The following is a 23,423-nucleotide window of genomic DNA, read 5'->3' as shown; positions in this document are numbered from 1 at the left end:
CTGCACTGGAATGTGGGTTATTTACCACTGAGCCACCAGAGAAGCTCCAAGAGAGCCAAATGAAGTACCTAATGACAATGAAAAGTGTCAATGACCTCAGCTCTAAAGATTACATCTCCTTAATGGCAGAAACTGAGGAGAAATTAAAGATCCTCTTGGTGAAGGTGAAAGAGGAGAGTGAAAAAGCTGGCTTAAAACTCAACATTCAGAAAACTCAAATCATGGCATCTGGTCTCATCACTTCATGGCAAATAAATGGGGGGAAATGGAAAAGTGACAGACTTTTACTTTCTTGGGCTCCAAAAACCACTGTGGATGGTGACTGCAGCCATGAAATTAAAAGATACCTGCTCCTTGAAAGAAAAGCTATGATGAAACCTAGACAGTATATTTAAAAGTAGAGACATCACTTTGGTTAAAAAGGTCCATCTAGTCAAAGCTATGGTTTTTCTAGTAGTCATGAATGGATGTGAAAGATGGCTCATGAAGGTTGAGAGCTGAAGAATTGATATTTTCAAACTGTGGCGCTGGAGAAGACTCTTTTGAGATCAAGTCAGTAAACCCTAAAGGAAATTAACCCCAAGTATGCAGTGAAAGTACTGACGCTGAAACTCTAACACTCTGGACACTTGATCCTTTGGACTCATTGGAAAAGACTCTGATGCTGGGAAAGATTGAAGGCAGAAGGCCCAGAGAGAGACAGAGGATGAGGCAGCTGGGTGGCATCAGCGACTCAATGGACATGAGTCTGAGCACAGTCTGGGAGACAGTGAGGGACACGGAAGCCTGGCGTGCTGCAGTCCATGGGGTCACAGAGAGTCAGACATGACTGGGAGCCTGAACAACAGTGAAGGTGAACTCTGTGCTGAGCTCTTACAAGTGAGACTCTGTGAACTCCTCGGACGTTGTGAGGCCAGGAGAATTCCTTCCCAGTTCAGAGCCACCCAACTACCCCTCCCAACACTGCCTATTACTTACTTTTAAGTATGGCAAAGGACTCTCTGCAGATACAAGGAATAGTGAGGACCTCAAATGTAATGTATAAAAATTGGCATATTCTCAGCTTCCTGGGAATGGATTAATTTACACAGACTTCATAATAACATAGCACTCAATGTCAGAGATAAAAAATGAGACATCCATATGACACTTGGAACTCTGTATTTTGAAAGTGTTTTTCATTTTGACTATAGTAAAATATGCATCATGTAAATTTTGCCGTTTTAACCCTTTGTAAGAGGAGAAACTCAGTGGCATTCAGCACATTCACAGTGTTGTACGGCCACCGTGACCCAGCTCAGCCAGGACCCCTTCATCATCCTAGACAAGCATCCTGGACACACCTACAGTGACTCCTCCACGCCTCTCCTCAGCCAGGGGCAACCAGCATTCAACTTGCAGTTTTGACTAGCTTGCCCATTCTAGGCAACTTGTATAAGTAGAAGGGCTTCCCTGGTGGCTCAGCTGGTAAAGAATCCACCTGCAATGCAGGAGATCTGGGTTTGATCCCTGGGTTGGGAAGATCCCCTGGAAAGGGAAAGGCTACCCACTCTAGGATTCTGGCCTGGAGAATTCCATGGACTGTGTAGTCCATGGGGTTGCAAAGAGCCAGACACGACCGAGCGACTTTCGCTTTCACAGAAGGAGAATCATATGGTATTTGTCCTCTTATGTCTGGTTTACTTCATTGAGCACAATGTCTCCAAGGAGCACGTATCAGAATTGTGTTCCTTGATAAGACTGAATAACACCGCATTTGTGTACACACTACATTTTGTCTTTATCCATTCATCTCTGATGGACATTTGAGTTTTGGCTATTGTGAAGAGTGCTTGTATGGACAATGGCGTTCAAGTATTAGACCAGTCTGTTTTTAATTTGCAGGAATATTTAGCATTTGATCTTATCAGAAGGAATTAACTGGTTATTTGGGGAGTATTAGGCTTTATGATTCTCCTCACTTTCCATTTACTACTAAAAATGAAGTCACTCAGTCGTGTCCGACTCTTTGCGACCCCATGGACAGTAGCCCACCAGGCTCCTCCATCCAGGGGTTTTCCAGGCAAGACTACTGGGGTGGGGTGCCATTGCCTTAATAAACGAACAATACTGTAGGACCAAAATGTATATTTAGGACTGAATACTTATCATACGGAATGAAGCAGGGCAAAGACTAACAGAGTTTTGCCAAGAAAATGCATTGGTCATAACAAACACCCTCTTCCAACAACACAAGAGAAGACTCTAGACATGGACCTCACCAGATGGTCAACACTGAAATCAGACTGATTATATTCTTTGCACCCAAAGATGGAGAAGCTCTATACAGTCAGCAAAAACAAGACCAGGAGCTGACTGTGGCTCAGACCATGAACTCCTTATTGCCAAATTCAGACTTAAATTGAAGAAAGTAGGGAAAACCACCAGACCATACAGGTATGACCTAAATCAAATCCCTTATGATCATACAGTAGAAGTGAGAAATAGATTTAAGGGCCTAGATCTGATAGATAGAGTGCCTGATGAACTATGGAATGAAGTTCGTGACATTGTACAGAAGACAGGGATCAAGACCATCCCCATGGAAAAGAAATGCAAAAAAGCAAAATGGCTGTCTCAGGAGGCCTTACAAATAGCTGTGAAAAGAAGAGAAGCAAAAAGCAAAGGAGAAAAGGAAAGATATAAGCATCTGAATGCAGAGTTCCAAAGAATAGCAAGAAGAGATAAGAAAGCCTTCTTCAGCGATCAATGCAAAGAAATAGAGGAAAACAACAGAATGGGAAAGACTAGGGATCTCTTCAAGAAAATTAGAGATACCAAAGGAACATTTCATGCAAAGATGGGCTCGATAAAGGACAGAAATGGTATGGAATTAACAGAAGCAGAAGATATTAAGAAGAGATGGCAAGAATACACAGAAGAACTGTACGAAAAAGATCTTCACGACTCAGATAATCACGATGGTGTGATCACTGACCTAGAGCCAGACATCCTGGAATGTGAAGTCAAGTGGGCCTTAGAAAGCATCACTACGAACAAAGCGAGTGGAGGTGATGGAATTCCAGTTGAGCTCTTTCAAATCCTGAAAGATGATGCTGTGAAAGTGCTGCACTCAATATGCCAGCACATTTGGAAAACTCAGCAGTGGCCACAGGACTGGAAAAGGTCAGTTTTCATTCCAATCCCAAAGAAAGGCAATGCCAAAGAATGCTCAGACTACCGCACAATTGCACTCATCTCACACACTAGTAAAGTAATGCTCAGAATTCTCCAAGCCAGGCTTCAGCAATATGTGAACCGTGAACTTCCAGATGTTCAAGCTGGTTTTAGAAAAGGCAGAGGAATCAGAGATCAAATTGCCAACATCCACTGGATCATGGAAAAAGCAAGAGAGTTCCAGAAAAACATCTATTTCTGCTTTCTTGACTATGCCAAAGCCTTTGACTGTGTGGATCACAATAAACTGTGGACAATTCTGAAAGAGATGGGAATACCAGAACACCTGATCTGCCTCTTGAGAAATTTGTATGCAGGTCAGGAAGCAACAGTTAGAACTGGACATGGAACAACAGACTGGTTCCAAATAGGAAAAGGAGTGCGTCAAGGCTGTATATTGTCACCCTGTTTATTTAACTTCTATGCAGAGTACATCATGAGAAACGCTGGACTGGAAGAAACACAAGCTGGAATCAAGATTGCCAGGAGAAATATCAAGGACCTCAGATATGCAGATGACACCACCCTTATGGCAGAAAGTGAAGAGGGACTAAAAAGCCTCTTGATGAAAGTGAAAGTGGAGAGTGAAAAAGTTGGCTTAAAGCTCAACATTCAGAAAACAAAGATCATGGCATCCAGTCCCATCACTTCCTGGGAAATAGATGGGGAAACAGTGGAAACAGTGGCAGATTTTATTTTTCTGGGCTCCAAAATCACTGCAAATGGTGACTGCAGCCATGAAATTAAAAGACGCTTCCCCCTTGGAAGGAAAGTTATGACCAACCTAGAGAGCATATTAAATAGCAGAGACATTACTTTGCCAACAAAGGTCTGTCTAGTCAACGCTATGGTTTTTCCCGTGGTCATGTGTGGATGTGAGAGTTGGACTGTGAAGAAAGCTGAGAGCTGAAGAATTGATGATTTTTTTGTTGTTGTTGTTGATAGGGCATTTTAATTAAAAATGTCATTGACTACACCACTGGAATTTTACCCAAAATATTAAGCTTATTAACATACAACATAAAGAAATAATACCATATAGTTGGAATGTATGAGTTTAATTTGTATTTATCATTATCAGCAATTAGACTAAAAGGATAGTTAAAATGTGATGCTTTTGAACTTTGGTGTTGGAGAAGAGTCTTGAGAGTCACTTGGACTGCAAGGAGATCCAGTCAGTCCATTCTGAAGATCAGCCCTGGGATTTCTTTAGAAGGACTGATGCTAAAGCTGAAACTCCAGTACTTTGGCCACCTCATGCGAAGAGTTGACTCATTGGAAAAGACTCTGATGCTGGGAGGGATTGGGGGCAGGAGGAGAAGGGGACGACCGAGGATGAGATGGCTGGATGGCATCAGTGACTCAATGAACATGAGTCTGAGTGAACTCTGGGAGTTGGTGATGGACAGGGAGGCCTGGCGTGCTGCGATTCATGGGGTCACACAGAGTCGGACACGACTGAGCAACTGAACTGAACTGAACTGAAACCTTATCAGGAGGTACTATTTTTGTACACATTTCACAAATGGCAAAACAAGCAGGAGAAGTTGGGTATTTTTGCTCAGGATAAAATAACTAGTGGCTGAGCCAGGATTAGAACGCAATTTCCTGATCCCTAAGGCTGCACTCTTCAGTTTTATGCTTTACTGTCAGATCAATCGGAGAAGGCAATGGCAACCCACTCCAGTACTCTTGCCTGGAAAATCCCATGGACGGAGGGGCCTGGTGGGCTGCCGTCTATGGGGTCGCACAGAGTCGGACACGACAGACGACTTAGCAGCAGTAGCAGCAGCCAGATCAATGCTAAAATATAAATTGCTTTAGATGCTGATTTCCTGTCTTCTAGAGAGTAGATGAGAGATGACTGAAAATCCTGTGGGTGAGGCAAGCTCATGAGATCTCTGCAGAGCTTAAGGGAAATTTAAAATGGAATAAAACTTAAAGAGAAGGATCCAAAAGCATGGGGCAGATCCCACAAATTCTACCCCTGCCCCTGGCTTCTCTCTACTTCTCTGCTCCCTCCTCTCCCAAACCCTCCTTTTTTCTCTGTCTCTACACACACACACGCACACACACTTGCAATAGCAGGAGGCTATAAGAAAGAATATGAACAAGATGAAGTTTTAAAATAGGAAAAATAGAAGACAACTTTGTAGAAATGAAAGAGATTTGTGTTTAGAATGAATAGCTGCACCATCTCCTGCTTCCTGTGTGCATTTCAGAAAAATTGAAGAAAGAAGCGGCAGGGACCAAGAGACTGCACGTGTACTGGAAAGAAGAGTTCTCTAAAATTCCCAGGCGACATCAGGCTTATGTTTTTTTTGGCCTGATACTTATCACAAAGCCATCCCAAAGGTGAAGGGATTCTGGGAAATACACTATTTTTTTTAAACTGGGCTTCTTTTAGGAAAAGAGAGAAGGCAGATATCATGTAAGCAACTAACGCTGATGAACACAGGTGGGGGACAATAATAAAAAACATTCATGAAATTTTGATATGAATTCATAAAACATCAAAATAGATAAAGAAGAATTTTAGAATACAGGAGAAATGGTCTGAAATAATTTAAAAGCCAGAAGCTGTGAGTTTTGACAAATATGAAGGCAGGTAAAACATTAACAAGACCTTGATGATTTAAATAATATAATTAATAATGTTGTTTCAAGAGCTGCAATTGCAGCTTACAAAGAATACAATTGAGACTGTTTATATATAGGGCCACAAAGAAAATCTCAAAACATTAAAAAATGAAAAAGCATACCAATGATAATTGATATCTGACCAAAATACAATAAAAGCATACTTTTTAAAAGAATATGCAACTGAAATTCAATGGAGATAGGATCATCTTTCAATAAAAGGTATTGTGTCTGTACACAAAAAAACCTAGACATGGACCTTAAACCTTAAGAAAAAATTAACTCAAAATGGATCATAGACTAAAATGTAAAATATAAGACTATATAACAGCTAGAAGAAAATAGGAGAAAATATGTAATCTTGGATCTGACGATGTTTCCAGATACAACACCAAAAATATTATCCATGAAAAAAATACAATAAATTGGACTTTACTAAAATTAAAAATATTTTGTATTATGAAAGATACTATTAAGAGAATGAACAGACAAGCCTCAGGCTAAGAGAAAGCTCTTGCAAACTAGATATCTAATAAAAGACAAGGTATCAAATATACAAAAACACTAAAACTCAATTATTTAAAAAAATCCAATTAATAAATGTGCAAAAGACCTGATCAGACACCTCAAAAAAGATGATAAATATATAGATGATAGCTGGATAGATGGTGAGACAGTTAAATGGACAGACTGATGATACATGGAAAATGAGAAATGAAAAGATGTCACTAGGAAAATGAAAATTCAAATAATATACTCCCGTACACTATTAAAATGGCAAGAACAATAACAAACCCTGAAAATCTCCCAATAATTCATCAGCCCAGCCTAACCCCAAACCCCTGGGTCAGGAAGATCCCCTAGAGAAGGGAAAGGCTACCCACTCCAGTATTCTTGGGGCTTCCCTGGCGGTTCAGACTGTAAAGAATCTGCCTGCAATGTGGAAGACCTTGATTCAATTCCTGGGTTGGGAAGAAGGGAATGGCTACCCACTCCAGTATTCTCCCAGGAAATCACATGGACAGAGAAGCCTGGCAGGCTACAGTCCACTGGGTCTCAAAGAGTCACACATGACTGAGCAACACTTTCACTTTTCACTACTTTAGTGTTAAGCTAATTGAAGTCTAAGGAAGCATCACTTAATCTAATATGAGATCCTAAACAGGATCCTGGAACAGAAAAAGGACATTAAGTAAAGACTAAGGAAATCTGAATAAAGATTTTAATAATACTATATTGGTTCATTAATTGTGACAAACATACGATACTAATTAATACATTAACAATAGAGAAACTGGGTATGGGGTATGTAGGAACTCTGAGAAATCTTCACAACTTTTCTGTAAATCTAAAACTATGCTAAAATGTAAAGTTTTTCAGTTTAAAAGTTTAAATCTAAAAAACCAACAATCTTTTGTATTAAAGAGGAAACCAAAACCGTAATTATGGACCACTTAATATAATTACATTCAAAACAAAGCACATGAAATTTTATAGCATTTGACCAAAAATGAAATCAGATAAAAAGCCGTGGCTCTAAATGTTATAATTAATAACCATAATAAATAAATATTGAACTGACAGCCTAACTTGAGAAATTAGAAAGATGATAATTAAACAAACCAAGAAAAGTAGGAGAAATACATAAACATAATGTCAACTGATTCCTAGAATGTCAACGTTCACTCTTGTCATCTCCTGTTTGACCACTTCCAATTTGCCTTGATTTATGGACCTAACATTTTAGGTTCCTATGCAATATCGCTCTTTACAGCATCGAACCCTGCTTCCATCACCAGTCCCATCCACAACTGGGTGTTGTTTTTGCTTTGGCTCCATACCTTCATTCTTTCTGGAGTTATTTCTCTACTGATCCAGTAGCATATTGGGCACCTACTGACCTGGGGAGTTCATCTTTCAGTGTCCTATCTTTTTGCCTTTTCATACTGTTCATGGGGTTCTCAAGGTAAGAATACTGAAGTGGTTTGCCATTCCCTTCTCCAGTGGACCACATTCTGTCAGCAAATTTGGAAAACTCAGCAGTGGCCACAGGACTGGAAAAGGTCAGTTTTCATTCCAATCCCAAAGAAAGGCAATGCCAAAGAATGCTCAAACTACCACACAAATGCACTCATCTCACACGCTAGTAAAGTAATGCTCAAAATTCTCCAAGCCAGGCTTCAGCAATATTCGAACCATGAACTTCCAGATGTTCAATCTGATTTTAGAAAAGGCAGAGGAACCAGAGATCAAATTGCCAACATCCACTGGATGATGTAAAAAGCAAGAGAGTTCCAGAAAAACATCTATTTCTGCTTTATCAACTATGCCAAAGCCTTTGACTGTGTGGATCACAATAAACTGTGGAAAATCCTAAAAGAGATGGGAATACCAGACCACGTGACTGCCTCTTGAGAAACCTATATGCAGGTCAGGAAGCAACAGTTAGAACTGGACATGGAATAACAGACTGGTTCCAAATAGGAAAAGGAGTTCGTCAAGGCTGTATACTGTCATCGTGCTTACGTAAGTTACATGCAGAGTACATCATGAGACATGATGGGCTGGAGGAAGCACACACTGGAATCAAGATTGCTGGGAGAAATATCAATAATCTCAGATATGCAGATGACACTAACCTCATGGCAGAAAGTGAAGAACTAAAGAGCCTCTTGATGAAAGTGAAAGAGAAGAGTGAAAAAGTTGGCTTAAAGCTCAACATTCAGAAAACGAAGATCATGGCATCCGGTCCCATCACTTCATGGCAAATAGATGGGGAAACAGTGGAAACAGTGGCAGACTTTATTTTTCTGGGCTCCAAAATCACTGCATATGGTGAGTTGCAGCCATGAAATTAAAAGACGCTTACTCCTTGGAAGAAAAGTTATGACCAACCTAGACAGTATACTCAAAAGCAGAGACATTACTTTGCCAACAAAGGTCCTTCTAGTCAAGGCTATGGTTTTTCCAGTGGTCATGTATGGATGTGAGAGTTGGACTATGAAGAAAGCTGAGCACCAAAGAATTGATGCTTTTAAACTGTGGTGTTGGAGAAGACTCTTGAGAGTCCCTTGGATTGCAAGGAGATCCAACCAGTCCATCCTAAAGGAGATCAGTCCTGGGTGTTCATTGGAAGGACTGGTTTTGAAGCTGAAACTCCAATACTTTGGCCACCTGATGCAAAGAGCTGACTCATCTGAAAGGCCCTGATGCTGGGAAAGATTGAGGGCAGGAGGAGAAGGGGACGACAGAGGATGAGATGGTTGGATGGCATCACCAACTCAATGCACATGGGTTTGGGTAGACTCCAGGAGTTGGTAATGGACAGGGAGGCCTGGCATGCTGCAGTTCATGGGGTCGCAAAGAGTCGGACTGAGCAACTGAACTGAACTGAATGTCAACGGAAAACTGAAAAAAAACAGTGGGTTTAATAAACCAATTCAAAAGCAGATTTAAAAGTTTACTAACACAAATGTTCTGACAAATCATTTTTAAAAGAAAATACAATCTTACTATCAATGCAAATTTAAACACATATAAAACATACATATATGTGCATACATATGTATAAGTATTTTCCTCATACAGAAATCAGAATGAAAGGAACTGAATTCAACTGTTAATAAGAATTATCTCCAGCTGAAAGGAGTTAATGTGCTTTTTAAATCTCTTTTTTATATTTTCTATATGTTCCAAATGTCTTTTACAGGCAAAAACCACATGCCTTTTTTAAAGTAGAAAAATGAGTCTATGCAACCCACAAAATATTGTCCATGAGGTGATTCAATAATAATAATCCAAGTAACTGTTGCCTGGGAGATAGATACTTAAAGGCAAGCTATAGAAAGAAGTTCCCCAATGCTGAGTTGCAATGAAATCATTCTCATGCTGACAGAAGTAGATTTTTCCCAGCACAGTGTGAAGCCATTCTTGCCCTCTTCCCAGCTCACACTATAAAATTAGCTGGTGGTCACAGTCACACAGAGGCACCAACGAAGCGGGCTCACAGCAGAGAGACAGCAGCAGCGAGAGACAGCTGTTCCCGAAGCTAAGAAAGAGAAGCAAGGTCTTCCGCACCCGGGTCCCCATCAAGGGCACAGCAGAGAGGCGTGGTGGGGACGGGCGAGCCCCCATGGGCAGACCCAGGACAGCCCAGCCCCGGACGCGGGGCGGCAGTCAGCGCCAGCCCTGAGCGGTTCCCGGGGCCGTCTCAGCAGTGGGCTGGACACGACCCAAAGCTGGAACTGCACACGCACCGGAGCGGGGTGGGAGCAGAGGTGGAGGAACTCCCTGTGAAGCTCAGCGCCGATCTGGGGAGGACCCGCCTCGACCGCCTGTTAGCGCTGGGACTTCCGGTCAAGCACTTCGAGTTTCCTGTCTCAAGATGTTCCTCATCTGTGAAACGTGAACAGTCAGACCTCTGACTCCATAGGTTTTTTTGTTAGGACCAAATTTATTTAAATAGGAAAGAGCATTTAGAACAATGCGTAAAACACACTAAGTATTTATATATTAGAAATTGCTATTCTGTTTAGATTTTGACTTTTAGCACATCCTTTGCATTTACTTTTATGCATATTTCCCAAACTACACAATGCATCAGTTCAGTAGTGCATACATACACTTAACTGAAGTACATCCTTATTGTACATGGAATGTGTAATCAAAACAGGAGAATAGATTTCAGAGGCCCCTCACATGGAGAATTGGGAAACATTCCACCTGCTGAATTTTTTCTTAATAGTGTCTGTTCCTTCTAAAATGGATGAGCATGTTTAAATTGTGAAAGTTTAATTGCTAAGTGTGAGTTTAATCACTTTTAATCATTTCGCAAGTGACAAACTCCTTTCAAGGAAAAACAAGCACGTCTTCCTTAGAGTATTCCTAACTTCACCCCCTACAGCAAGGAGATCAAACCAGTCAATCCTAAAGGAAATCAACCCTGAATATTCATTGGAAGGACTGATGCTGAAGCTGAAGCTCCAGTACTTTGGCTACCTGATGCGAAGAACTTACTCATTGGAAAAGGCCCTGATGCCGAAAGACTGTGGGCAGGAAAAGAGGGCCACAGAGGATGAGATGGTTGGATGGCCTCACTGACTTAATGGACACAAGTTTCAGCAAACTCCGAGAGACAGTGAAGGATTGGGAAGCCTGGTACGCTGCAGTCCATTGGATCTCAAAGAGCTGGACATGACTTAGCAAATGAAAAACAAAAACCCTCCTACTGAGCTTCCCAGGTGATTCAGTGATTAAATAAAAAATTTGCTTGCCAATGCAAGAGATGTGGGTTCTATCTCTAGGTCAGGATGATCCTCTGGAGAAACAAATGGCAACTCACTCCACTATTCTCCCTGAAAATTCCCATGGAGAGAGGAGCCTGGTGGGTTACAGATAACGGGGCTGCACAAGAGCGGGACGCAACCCAGTGACTGGACAGCAGCCCTCCTGCTACACCAGCACGGCTGGAGGCTGCACTTGGCCGCTCACCCCCTAAGAGCAGAGCGTGCGAAGAGCGAGATGCAGACTGCACACCCGAGAGACCCAGCAGGCACCCTCCCATCCAGGTGCTCAACGTCAAGACGAGCACTGATAAGTCATGTTGATATCCTGCACCCTGACGGGATGTCAAGAGGACACACGGCCTGTACGGAATCCATCCAGAAGCATCATAACCCAGTTTAACACACAAGAAATATCAGTAACCCAAACTGAGAGACAGTCTTACAATGCCTACCCAACACTGCTCAAAACTGGCAAGGTCATGAAGAACAAGAAAAATGAAAGCCTACACAGACCAGAAAAGACTAAAGAAACACAATGATTAAATGCCATGTGGGATCCTGGATTGAATTCTGCAACAGACCAAGAATATGAATGAAAAAGTTGGTGAAATCAGTGTAAAGTCTGCAATTTAGTTAATAACAATGTTCCAAAATTCATCTCTCAGTTTTGACAATGCTACAATAGATACTAACATCTGGAGAAGCTGGTAAAGGGTATACAGGAACTCTGCTCTCACTCTGCAGTTTTTGTGCAAACTGAGAATTAGTCCCAAAGAAAAAAGTGTTTTACAAATATTAACATATTATTTATGTTAATTTATATTAACTTGTGGACACAGAAGGGGAAGGAGAGGGTGGGACCCACTGAAAGAGTAGCGTGAAACACATGCAGGACCATGTGTAGACAGACAGCCAGTGGGGATTTGCTGCATGACGCAAGGGGCTCAATCTAGTGCTCTGTGACACCCAGAGGGGTGGGACAGGACGGAAGACGGGACGGAGGTTTGAGAGGCAGGGGACATATGTGTACCTGTGGTCAATGCATGCTGATGTACGCCACAAGCCACATTTGCACAATATTGTAAAGCAATTATCTTCCAACTAAATCAATTGTCGAAAAATCTGAGTAAATTAAAAAACAATAAATGTATTAAAATATGGTATAAAGCCTTATAGGTCTGGATGGTATTACAATATCTAGATCAGATTTTGGGTGCATGTCAACAGCAGGATAAACTATTAAATATCCTACGTCTAAATTGGACAAACTAGATAATTACATTAAGGGGGCTTACTTATGCCTGAATTCACTTGTAAACAAGCACAATCTGGCTTAAATAAAGGATTTTTTAAAAAAATCTTTAGTGTTAAATCCAATTAGCCAATTGTGATAATATAAAATAATCTGGGACTTTGGGCAATCAATAACCATTTCAATTGAACTTTCAATGTGTTTTAGCATTCCATCAAAGTTTTCCATAGTTTTTATGCTCCTCTGATTTTACTGTAAAATTACTTCTGAATTTTAAACTGTGTGTTAATAGCATGGTGAGACATTTCAAAGTAAATGAAAAAGTGCTCTGTATCCAGCAGAGTGGAGTCCTAAGAGTCATGGGAAAATTTTATGACACTAGAAGTGTTATTTGAATATTGTCTATAAATAGCTATAAAGGGCTGATATACTGTGATATTTGAGACTCTTAAAACTGTGACATTTTTAACTTGAAAATTTGAAATGTTTGAGAAGAAATAAATACTTCAGTGTGATTCAATCTTTCTGCCTTGATTTAAGAGAGCTACATTCTATTAAGAGTAATAATAGCCATTTTCCCTCCATTCCATTTCTCCCTTCCCTTTTCTATGACTCTCCTAATCAATTGTATTTCAATGTAGCTTCCAGGTTTTGTTCTTTATCGGCTGGCAGGTATACACAGGGCATAAAAACAATATTACAACTCCAATGAAATCTTTTTTATAGTCAACTTAGCTGAAATTGTTCCGAGTTGGGTGGTAGGGCCTGGAATCTCAGTTGATTTGTTTTAAGGCTTACAGTGCTCCACGCCCCTTTTCAGGGCAGGGTTTTGCATTCAACAGCCTAAAATATTGCAATGAGTTTAGTGGGTATGAATTCTACTCTGCCACATTTGTATAAGAAAAATCATGCTATTTTTATTTTTCTAGATAGAATTCAAACTGACTACAAGCATTCCCCGATTGAACAGGCACATATTCCAACGCTGAGTTGCCGGAACCTTTCCTTCTCAGATGTCACTGGGGCTCAATCACCAAGAAAGAAGCCATAACAGGTTACGCACAGGCCAGACTCAAACTCAGGAAAGATCTTTGGTTTTCACTGACCCCAGTTACTGCTGTCAGGAAGAAGAAAATGTTCCTCTACCCTTCTAGCTGGCCAAAGAAGTAAGCTGATGTGAGATAAATTAACAGGAGAATATTCAATTTAATTTTGTATGTACGGGAACACCACACACGAGTGATTTGGAGACAGAAAGTTAACATGAGGTATATGTGCCATTCTGAGCACAGGAATAGGATGGGGCTGGGGACTTCCAAGGACAGGAAGGTCACTTACAGGATGATAAGCACAGCTGATGTCTAGTAATTCGATGTTTAACCTGCCATATAGATGAGGTCACTCAGATAAAATTTATCTCTGGTCATTACTCTTTCTCTAGGAAAAGTCCCCAATTTAAATTATTCTAGGTATTTAAAGGCGAGACAGAAAGTAGTTTCTCCTGAACCTAGAGAGTCTAAACTGCCTTAAACTCAAAATACTGAAGTGAAAGTCGCTCAGTCATGTCCGACTCTGTGCAACCATAGGCTGCACTATGGGCCACCAGGCTCCCCTGTCCATGGGACTCTCCAGGCAAGAACACTGGAGAGGGGAGCCATTCCCTTCCCCAGGGGATCTTCCCAACCCAGGGATCAAACCCAGGTCTCCCCCATTGCAGGCAGATTCTTTACTGTCTGAGCCACCAGAGAAGCCCAAGCTCAAAATAACCCTCGTACAAAAGTGGCACATTTGGGGGAGGCTCGTGCTGAACCTCAGGACTGCTTTCTAACGCTCACTTGTCCAAGCCACTGTGGTCTGCTGTACCAGCAGCCGCGCTACGTTAGGACCAACTGCCAGCGGACGAGCCTTCACCCCAGGTACAAAGTGCCATCCGGTCACCCTCACAGAGGCTCCTGTGCAGCTCTGGGACTCTGCTGGACAGGATCCGGGCAGCAGTGTGCCGGAGCTGGCCTGAACAAGCTTACAGGAACTAACGGTTAGCTTTTCGGGAATTTTGCAAGCAGGTTGCTAAACATGAATGCTGTTGTTTTGTCGCTAAGGCATATCCGACTCTTGCGACCCCATGGGCTGTAGTCTGCCAGGCTGCTTCTGTCCATGAGATTCTCCAGGGAGCATACTGGAGTGGGTTGCCACTTCCTTCTCCAGAGGATCTTCGTGACCCCAGGGATCGAGCCCATGGTTCTCCTGCGTCGGCAGGCGGGGTCTTTACCACTGAGCTACCAGGGAATCCCAACATACATGTCACTGAAAATTAAACAATACAAACTTTACGTTAAAAACAAAGGTAGTAAATACACAAAGATAATCAGTACCTAATATTTTATTATACTTCACTTTTATTTAAGCAAAGTTTACTTATGTCTATTTTATCTGTACAATGCAAATATTACATGAGAGCAAGCTACTTCACTTCTCTTCCCAACTCCTCATTCGGTGTCCTCACGTCAGAGATTTGAAACTGAAGACGGCAGGAAGATTTGCGAATGGTACAAATCAGAACTCCCTGAACCTTGTGGATCTCTAGACTTAAGAAAGTGGCAGAAGGAAAACACGCTGACCATGCAGACTACGCCTGGGCGTGCCGTGCCTGTAGCCGTCACATTGTGAAGAACACACACACACACTGCACAGAAGAAAAAGACATGGCAGCAGTCAAGGAAGCTTCCTTCCAGTTCCCAAACTACCATTCAGCTCAGCAAAGAAGCTGCTCATGTCCTTGATAAACCGGTGAAGTACATCACGGCTTCAATTTTTCACTTCCATATTTTGAAAAACATCACTCAACATTCATATCGGAACTAAACTTCTTGGTCATTTACAATCATAATTTGTCTACAGATACAAGAGTTCACCAAAAACTAATGAAACATTCTGTGAGATTCAACTGGTCATATGGAATTTACAACAAAGTGTATTGTATGTTTTCTTATCATTCATATATCGGGCGCTACATATACTTTATGTTAGTAAAGTCTACATGAGCTCATCCAGTCCTGTTTTGCCCACACGGCTCTACAAGGAGCCCATGGTTACACCCCCACCAGCACACCACTGGGTGCAGGACCTCTCAGCACAGAACAGCCAACTCCCTCCCACCCGCCTTTGACCAAGTCACATGGAATGTTTCTGAAACACTCTGATTCCAGCATTTTTCTACCCATCCCCCAGAAACATTCCTCTCCCCTAAATCTCTCTTCAGAACCATCCTGCATAATTTCCCGTCTGTGGAAATGTAGACACAAGACTGTGGTCTTTCTTCTTAGAGGTAAAGACGGGGAAATGGATGTTCAAACTTGTCAGGTTGCCTTGATTTTAATTTTTAAGTTTTTTGGGTTTGGTTTTGATTTACTCATCCTAACTTACCCTGTTTGTATAAGATATTAAAGAGTTATCCAAAAGTCTAATCGCCTAGCATGGTCAGCTTGTGTAAGAGCCTTTAGAAGGCATGATGATTTTCTCTCTCCCTCCTCTCCATTCTCCCCTTCTCTCTGTTGCTCCACAGGCTTATTGGTATCCTAATTAAACTGCTGAAACTGGAATATATATACCCCGGGTACCTAGACAGAAAAGGTTAGATTCTCTGCCATAATGACTTGAGAAAACTGAGCCCTGATCACCGAAATACCACATCAGCATAGTGCAAGAGCTAAGACATCTATTAAAAATTACAGATGCATGTTTTTGAAAAATGTTACTGGGTACCCTATTTTTAAAAGGTAGATTAAACCATCAATAAAGTTGACATTGAAGTCATTCCCTTTAAAGGCATATTTTAAATGTAATCAAAGCAACCAGTCGTTTACAGACTCTGGTAAAACACCTGAGCAATTCTAATGTAATAACGGGGTGGCCCTCCAGGGCTGCAATACCCCATCTGTGTATAAGAGAGAAGAACCAGAAAAATTCCAGAATAGGATTCAGTTAGCACATACCAGTATGAAATGATGCCATGATGTCAGCAAGTCAATTTACTGAAATTTTAAACTAAATCAGTGTCTTGGTAGTCCTATAAGCAAAATCAACCAAATCAATTTTTTTTTTTCATTTTTTCAACCAGCCACTATGTCTTGGAACTCCAGTTTGTATAGCAAGGGGATATTTATATGGCCATTCCCAAAGGGGCCATTTCTGAAAGTGAACATTTCAAGATGATACCAAGATAATATATTTATTCTCTTCATTAAAAGACCATATTAAATCAATTGCATAGATAATGTTTTAAAAAACAAATTTAGCTGATTGTGTTAGCAAAGAATTGTAACATTAGCTCTCTATTTCTTAGTAGCAAATAAAAAAAAAGGCGGGGGTGGAATATAATTGCTTTAGGCTTCCCAGGTGGCGCTTGGGGTAAAGAGTATTCCTGTCAATACAGGAGACTCAAGAGACATGGGTTCGATCCCTGGGTTGGGAAGACCCCCTGAAGTAGGAAATGGCAACCCACTACAGTATTCTTGCCTGGAAAATTCCATGGACAGAGGAGCCTGGAGGGCTACAGCCCATGGAGTTGCAAAGGGTCAGACATGACTGAGCGCACATAATTGCTTTATAATATGTGTAACTTTCTGCTATGAAACATGAATCAGCCATATGGATACATATATCCCCTTCCTCTTGAGCCTCCCTCCTAACCCCAAAACCCATCCTTCTAGATCATCACAACAATCCCTTGTGAACCAAATAGAGCGGGGTATATGACTTTCCTTTATCTTTGGATGGTGAGTCAAGAAAGCAGAGGAAGGCGGGGTTACAAGAGCTTATGTGTATGTGCGTATTTGTGTTTCTCCTACCACACCAGCAACTGCATTCTCCCCACTTGATTCCAAGCCTCATTAACTCTGATTTTCTCATTCATCTCAAATTGCTATATTTATTATAATAGTTTATCCAAGCTGAGGTATTCTCCTTATGGGGAAAATAAAGGCCCTGATCTTTGTCACTGGCATGTGGAAAGTATAAGATGCAGGCTGTAAAATGCAATTTCTAAGTCAGTGCCTGCCGTAAGACGGCTCAGGTACATAAACAAAGCTGATTGGGGCAACACCAGCCACGCACCCAAACTATTTATTTAGACAGGATCAGAGCAGACACACAGAGTGTGGTTAGAGAAGAGCTGCTTCTCAAAAGGCTCTATCTAGCAATCAAAGACTCACCTAGTTAGGCTACAGAACATTTCTCATCACCAAATCTTATCACTATACATGAGCAGTACAGCACAGCTGAGTAGTGAGTTCCGTTTTCTGCCAAGACTGAATTAATGTTTTTAATATTCAAATTTGATTTTTCATTACACAGAGGCAGGCTTCACAATAGAGACCTTGACCTCTCTAACGCATGCATATCAATTCGTCTCAGGGCTTAACTTAGCTTAACTTCAGCGAGACTGCTTCAAGTTTAATATCCTTGGAAAATTACCAGAATGAATAAGACCAGATATTAATTCCTCCCTAAAAGTGTTGAATTTTGGAACCTGCCTATAGTCTGTAGATATTTACACCCTTGGTTCATCAAACGGATAATAAATACAAGGTTGAAACAAAAATCTAACTCCTGTGCTCCACTCTCTTGTTATATATCCTGAACACAGATGCCTGCTCAGATAACAGGTCTGTCATGAAGGCTGTGAACGGCAAGGTGAACACTGCACTATTTTAAAATACCTTCAATCATAAGAGACTTGAACATTATGTATGATTTTTAGGGGAGTTGCAGAGAGCGCATCAAAACTCATTGGCATGCATAGCTTCCAGACCTCAAAGCAGGGATGTTATCAGCTGTCAATCAACAGGTATTTATTGAATCCCTGATAGTCTCTTAGAAAGCTGCTAGGTTCTGTGGAAAATTCAGAAGCAATAAAAACAAATAACATTTACTCACAAAGAGTTGATATTTGGGTACAAGAGATAAGATACATAAAAATCATCAATAAATCAAAATGCTTATTATCAGGTTATCAGCAAGAGAGTTCATCACCCTGGCTGCATAGCTCACAGGATCCTGAAATTATGGCTATCACAGGCAGCCAGAACCCTGGGAGAGTACATCAATAACTCGGCATCAACCAAACCAGAGTGGTGCCTGTTTCAAATCTGGGTAGACAGAGCAATTCACAAGAATTGTCTAAGCCCCAATATTTCAATAGCTTCTCCGTCTTCACCAAAGTTCAGCTTCTTTCTTTGATAATAAAGGCCACAGTTTTCTTTAAAGAACCTTCTTCCGTTCTCATTTTATAAGTAAGTTTAGAATGCACCTGGAGAGTCTAAGCTTTCCAAACTTTATACAGCAGCAGGACTGAATTCTTCTAAGAGGAATTTGAGGACATGGGGGAGATATTCAAAATCAATTTGTTGAGTCTAGAGAAACAACAAAAGATGAAAAAGGGAAGTCATTACTAGATGTTCCATCATCAGAAGCTACGGAGGAGAGATGGTTAGGTAACAGGAAAAGGAGCAGACTCAAAAGCTGTCTGCCCTTCACCCCAAATCTCTTTGAATATAAGACACTTCGAAGATTAAGCTTTTGTAACATTAGCCCCCTGCAGCTTTAAATCATTAAAATTCCACAGCTGTGCTAAATATTATACAAGAGACACAAAAATGAGTAACACGTGCAATAGGAGGAGAGGCAGGCGACGTGGAGAAAGACACCAACGTTGAGTCACCATTTTTCTAGGGATAAAACCGTGAGTTAGGCACACTCGGGATTTCACTCACTGCCTCCAGGATGCGACGTGCCCACACCACTCCCGTCAGCAGATGAAAGAAGTGACTCTCAGAGAAGAGGAAGTCACGGGCCTCAGCCAGCGAGGTCTCCAACCTGGGAGCTGGAGAAGAGACTCAAGTGAGGGGAGATCAGCCTCCACAGCAGAGATGGAGAGGAGGGGAGGCGGGCCTGCGAGGATGCGGGCGGTCAGCTGCTGAGCGACGGGCGGCTCTGCATGGACTTCTGATTCTGGCCCCCAAAAGAAAAGCTCATGCCCATCGTGTGTGTCACAGTTTACGAGGCTCACAGGTCAGAGAAGAAAGGCTTTTGTCTCGTTTGTTTTTGTTCTTTTTAAGGTACAGCCAGGCTTATCTTCTCCTGAAGGGGTATTGTTCACACTTTACTAACTGTTGTCTGTTAGTCTCTCTCTTGTTAAAAAGCAAAATCCATTGAGCAAATCTGAAGATCAAACTGGCGCTATTCAACAGTTCATGATTTGGCCAACGTCCCATCAGGCAAGGAGAAGCGTGTTCCAAGGGGCCACACAAAGTGAAAGGTTTCTTTTCCATCTGGTTTGGTCTTGGGTTTCCTTTGTTTACTATAAAGTTCCTTGGTAAGTGGCGTGGCCACCTCTGTTGCCACTGCCTTTGGAAGAACAATAATTTTATTACGACTCTAGGACCCGAAGAGGTTTGCTACTTGAAGCCAGGTGCCAGCTGAAGTTAAGGTCCAACCTGCCCAGGGAGCTAGGGGGTAAGGGCCCTCTCTTCCCTAAATAATTACATTTCAAACAGATGGTTTCCACGTCCCAAGGAAATATTCCTGAGTTATAAGACTGGCAGGAGGCTTATTTAGCTTTAAAAAGATTTTCATACCAATAAAAAGGGTTTTTAAAGGCAGAAAATGGGTGGAACAAGGAAGTCACAAACAAAAGAAAGGATTATTTCAGACAAGGTCAGCTACTATTGAAGGAAGTTCCTGGGGTCTATCAGGCAGATGACCTCACTAGTGTTGATCAGGAAATTCCCAACCTACTGGTTTAAAATTCTGCTTGTGGGAGAAGCTGAAATTGCAATTAGCTTTGATATTAAGTTTTGGTTTGCTAAAGTGGGGTTTAGCACAAGTGACTCCATTCTGAGCCTGTCTCTGTTGACCTAATACAAATAGATTGCCAGATATTAATACTTCCTTAGCAAAGATGGGTTTATCCTGGATCAGCCAAGAACTGCAATTTGGGGCTGGCAGCCATGGTGAGCCAAGGGCAAGCCCCCCACAGCAAGGAAAGAAGAAAGCTTTTATAAGGAAATAAAAGGAAGTCAGGAGAGTACAGTAAACAGAGTCCATAGTTTTTATTGGCTCACCAGGAAGAGTCTTTGTTCTTCCTGTTAGTTCCTGCCGTTTGTGGGGAGTGAGAGCTCCCCTTTAAGGTCTCTGTTTATTAATTTTTTATATTTTTTAACACTGTACCCTCCCCCAGCCTATGCTTCCATCCTCGCTCCTTGGCTCAGTCACCCCGTCTCTCCTCCGTCAGGCCTAACCTCTGTCTCTGTCTCTATACACACACACTTCTTTCCCGTCCCTGTGCCTTCTCGTTCCTCACTCCTTCTCTCCCCTATTAGTCCCTCTGTTTTTCTCATTTTGCCCTGCTCTACCTTACTCTGTATGTGTGTGTGCCTCTGCGTCTGTCTGTCTACCGGCTTCCTCCTCTTCTCTCTTTAAGTAAGCCAGAACCAGCTCCTTCCTGATGCTATTAAACATGGGAGCAAACAACAGGAGGGGAGGCCAGGGTACCCAAGTGAGTCTGTGCGCGCATGCTCAGGCACTCAGTCATGGCCGACCCTTTGCGACCCCATGGACTGTAGCCTGCCACACTCCTCTGTCCACAGGATTTGCCAGGCTCCTCTGTCCACAGGATTTCCCAGGCAGGAATACTGGAGTGGGGTGCCAAGCCCTCCTCCTGGTGATCTTCCTGCCCCAAGGACTGAACCCTCGTCTCCTGCGTCTCCTGTGTTGGCAGATGGTTCTTTACCACCAGCACCACCTTTCCATCTACCTAAACCCAAGATGTGTCCCTGGAAGGGGAGCAGACTTTCTAACCCTAAAGTATGCCTATCTGGCATAAGGATTATTTCAGGCTGATTATTTTTAAGAAACAGCAGACACAGAAGAATCTTTGAAAACCAAGTAGAAATTACTCTTTTGTAAGAGACATCTTGTAAGGGGAAGACTGAAGACAAAAGGAGACGGGGATGGCAGAGGATGAGATGGTTAGACAGCATCACCTCTCAATAGACATGAATTTGAGCAAACTTGGGAGAGATGTAGAGGACAGAGGAGGAGCTTCATGCTGCAGCTCATGGAGCTGCAAACAGCTGGACACGATTTAGTTACTAGACAACAACAAAGAGACATTTACATATATGAGAATCCTCCATTTGAAAGGATCTCTAAAAGAAAGAAGATGCTCTAAATCTCTAGAAACTCATCAATGGAGAAGGCAAGGACTTAAATCTGCATAACAACCTTGCCCTTGTTCACTGGGCTTTTCCTCGTCACCCCCCCGTAACTGTCCCACCCCCAGCTCCAACATCTTCCTTTGACTTTAGCTGGAGATGGTATTTAAGGTGGTTGCTTGGGCCATTTGTGGGGGTTACTCAGTTTTCCTGGGTATCTCCCATGTATACAGAAGGTGTGCATGATATTAAACTTGTTTGTTCTTTTTCCTGTTAATCTGTCTTTTATTACAGGGAGGTCTCAGTGAGGAACCAAGAAGGGTACGGGGAAAACGATTTTTCTTGCCATTCATCCTATCGAGATGATTGCCTCAAGCCAACTTGAGCTCCATCTTCTCATTTCCAGTATCACAGAGAGGAAAAAAGAAAAATTTGAAAAAAAAACAAAACACTGGCATGAAGATAATCTGGAAAATAAATGAAGGTCTAAAAGTCCACCTGAGGTGATGCTAGTGGTAAAGAACCTGCCTGCCCGATGCAGGAGCTGCAGGAGACATGGGCTCGATCCCTGGGTGGCAAAGGTCCCCTGGAGGAGGGCCTAGCAACCCATTCCCGTATTCTTGCCTGGAGAACCCTATGGACAGAGGAGCCTGGTGGGCTGCAGTCCATGGGGTCACAAAGAGTCGGACATGACTGAAGAGACTTAGCATGCACACACTTTCTAGATAAAAGGAATAATTAACAAGACAAAGTACAAATTCCAACCAAGCTTCTACATCTTCTTTCCGGTGTGTGCAGTAAGAATCTTCACTTGAACTTTAAAGAACCGAGGGAGAAAAACTGTGCAATTCTTATTTTAAACTTTTCAGGCCAAATACTCTAAGCAAATACATTCATTTGCAATTCATTAAGAGGAAACAATTTGGAAAGACAGGCTAGTTTTACATAATGTGGTTAATTACATATTCAAGTTTTTATTTGTTTGCACCATGATAAAAATCTTTCTTTCAAAGAAACAAATTAAAAAGGAACCATCATTTGCATGATACCTAATTTCTGATTTTTAATCTGTTGTTATCAAAGAGCTAATATTTCCATTTCTCATATTTAATTCTAACAGATAGCAGCATCCTTGCTACAAAGCATCCTCAAAGATTAGGAAAAGTCCCTGCAAATATCAGATCAATTACAAGAATACTCTGATTAGATGTCATTAGAATCGTATTACCATTCACCAATGGGTATTCTGGGCAAGTACTTGCAGTGGGGCAGAAAATGAACTGGAACTGCTGAAGACTGACACCATTTGAAAACAGCCAATATGGTCTTTGAAGCCCAGGGTGAGAATTCTCTCTTCCCTGGAAGGGGACATGTTCTAAGGCAACATCTCATTTGCTCTGATCCAATCTAAGCAGAGATATGAGGACGTCAGACTAGAGCCAACAGAGATTCAAGCCTAACCCGACAATACCATCATGACAACTACTCTTTCAATAAAAGTCAACATTTTTGGGTCATAGTTATAACATTTTTCTAACCAGAGTACCAATGAATGTCCTTGAGAAAAAGTTCTACCTGTAGCCCAAGACTTTTGCAATTTTAAAAGGCATTTTTGCAGTCATCTCAGGTTCATAACCTGCATTTTGGAGCAGTTTTACAAGAAAGTATACATCCCGTGTGTTCTGCATCTATTAGAAAGTTTAACAAGCCTGACTCACCCTCCTTCCCTTCCCACCTCCTTCTGTTGCAGGAAGGGGGACCCCTGACAGGGCCTGAAACTGGGCTCCTGTCTAACACTCAGAAATGGATTGTCCACGG

The 23,423-nt window shown here is 41.8% G+C and overlaps 2 long non-coding RNA genes across 5 annotated transcripts in view; one reads left to right on the top strand and one right to left on the bottom strand.

Moving 5' to 3' along the window:
- The window catches only part of LOC129626135 (uncharacterized), a 168,643-nt gene that overhangs the window by 119,572 nt on the left and 25,648 nt on the right, over positions 1–23,423 (bottom strand). The window contains exon 4 of one of the 4 annotated variants that reach the window (XR_008701787.1): positions 12,172–12,263. The exons of 2 other annotated variants lie outside the window; for them this stretch is intronic. This is a non-coding gene — a long non-coding RNA (uncharacterized LOC129626135). Of the gene's footprint in view, positions 1–12,171; positions 12,264–16,617; positions 18,804–23,423 lie in introns of those variants that run through there. One more of the 4 variants, XR_008701789.1, reaches the window with a different exon arrangement.
- On the top strand, positions 18,810–23,258 carry LOC129626134 (uncharacterized). Its single transcript, XR_008701783.1, has 2 exons — positions 18,810–19,461; positions 21,900–23,258. It is a non-coding gene; the product is annotated as an uncharacterized LOC129626134 (long non-coding RNA).

Source organism: Bubalus kerabau, chromosome 13, assembly GCF_029407905.1.
Source record: "Bubalus kerabau isolate K-KA32 ecotype Philippines breed swamp buffalo chromosome 13, PCC_UOA_SB_1v2, whole genome shotgun sequence".
NCBI lineage: Eukaryota > Metazoa > Chordata > Mammalia > Artiodactyla > Bovidae > Bubalus > Bubalus kerabau.
The sequence above is the reverse complement of the archived record's forward strand: the minus strand, read 5'-3'. Positions and strand labels throughout refer to the sequence as shown.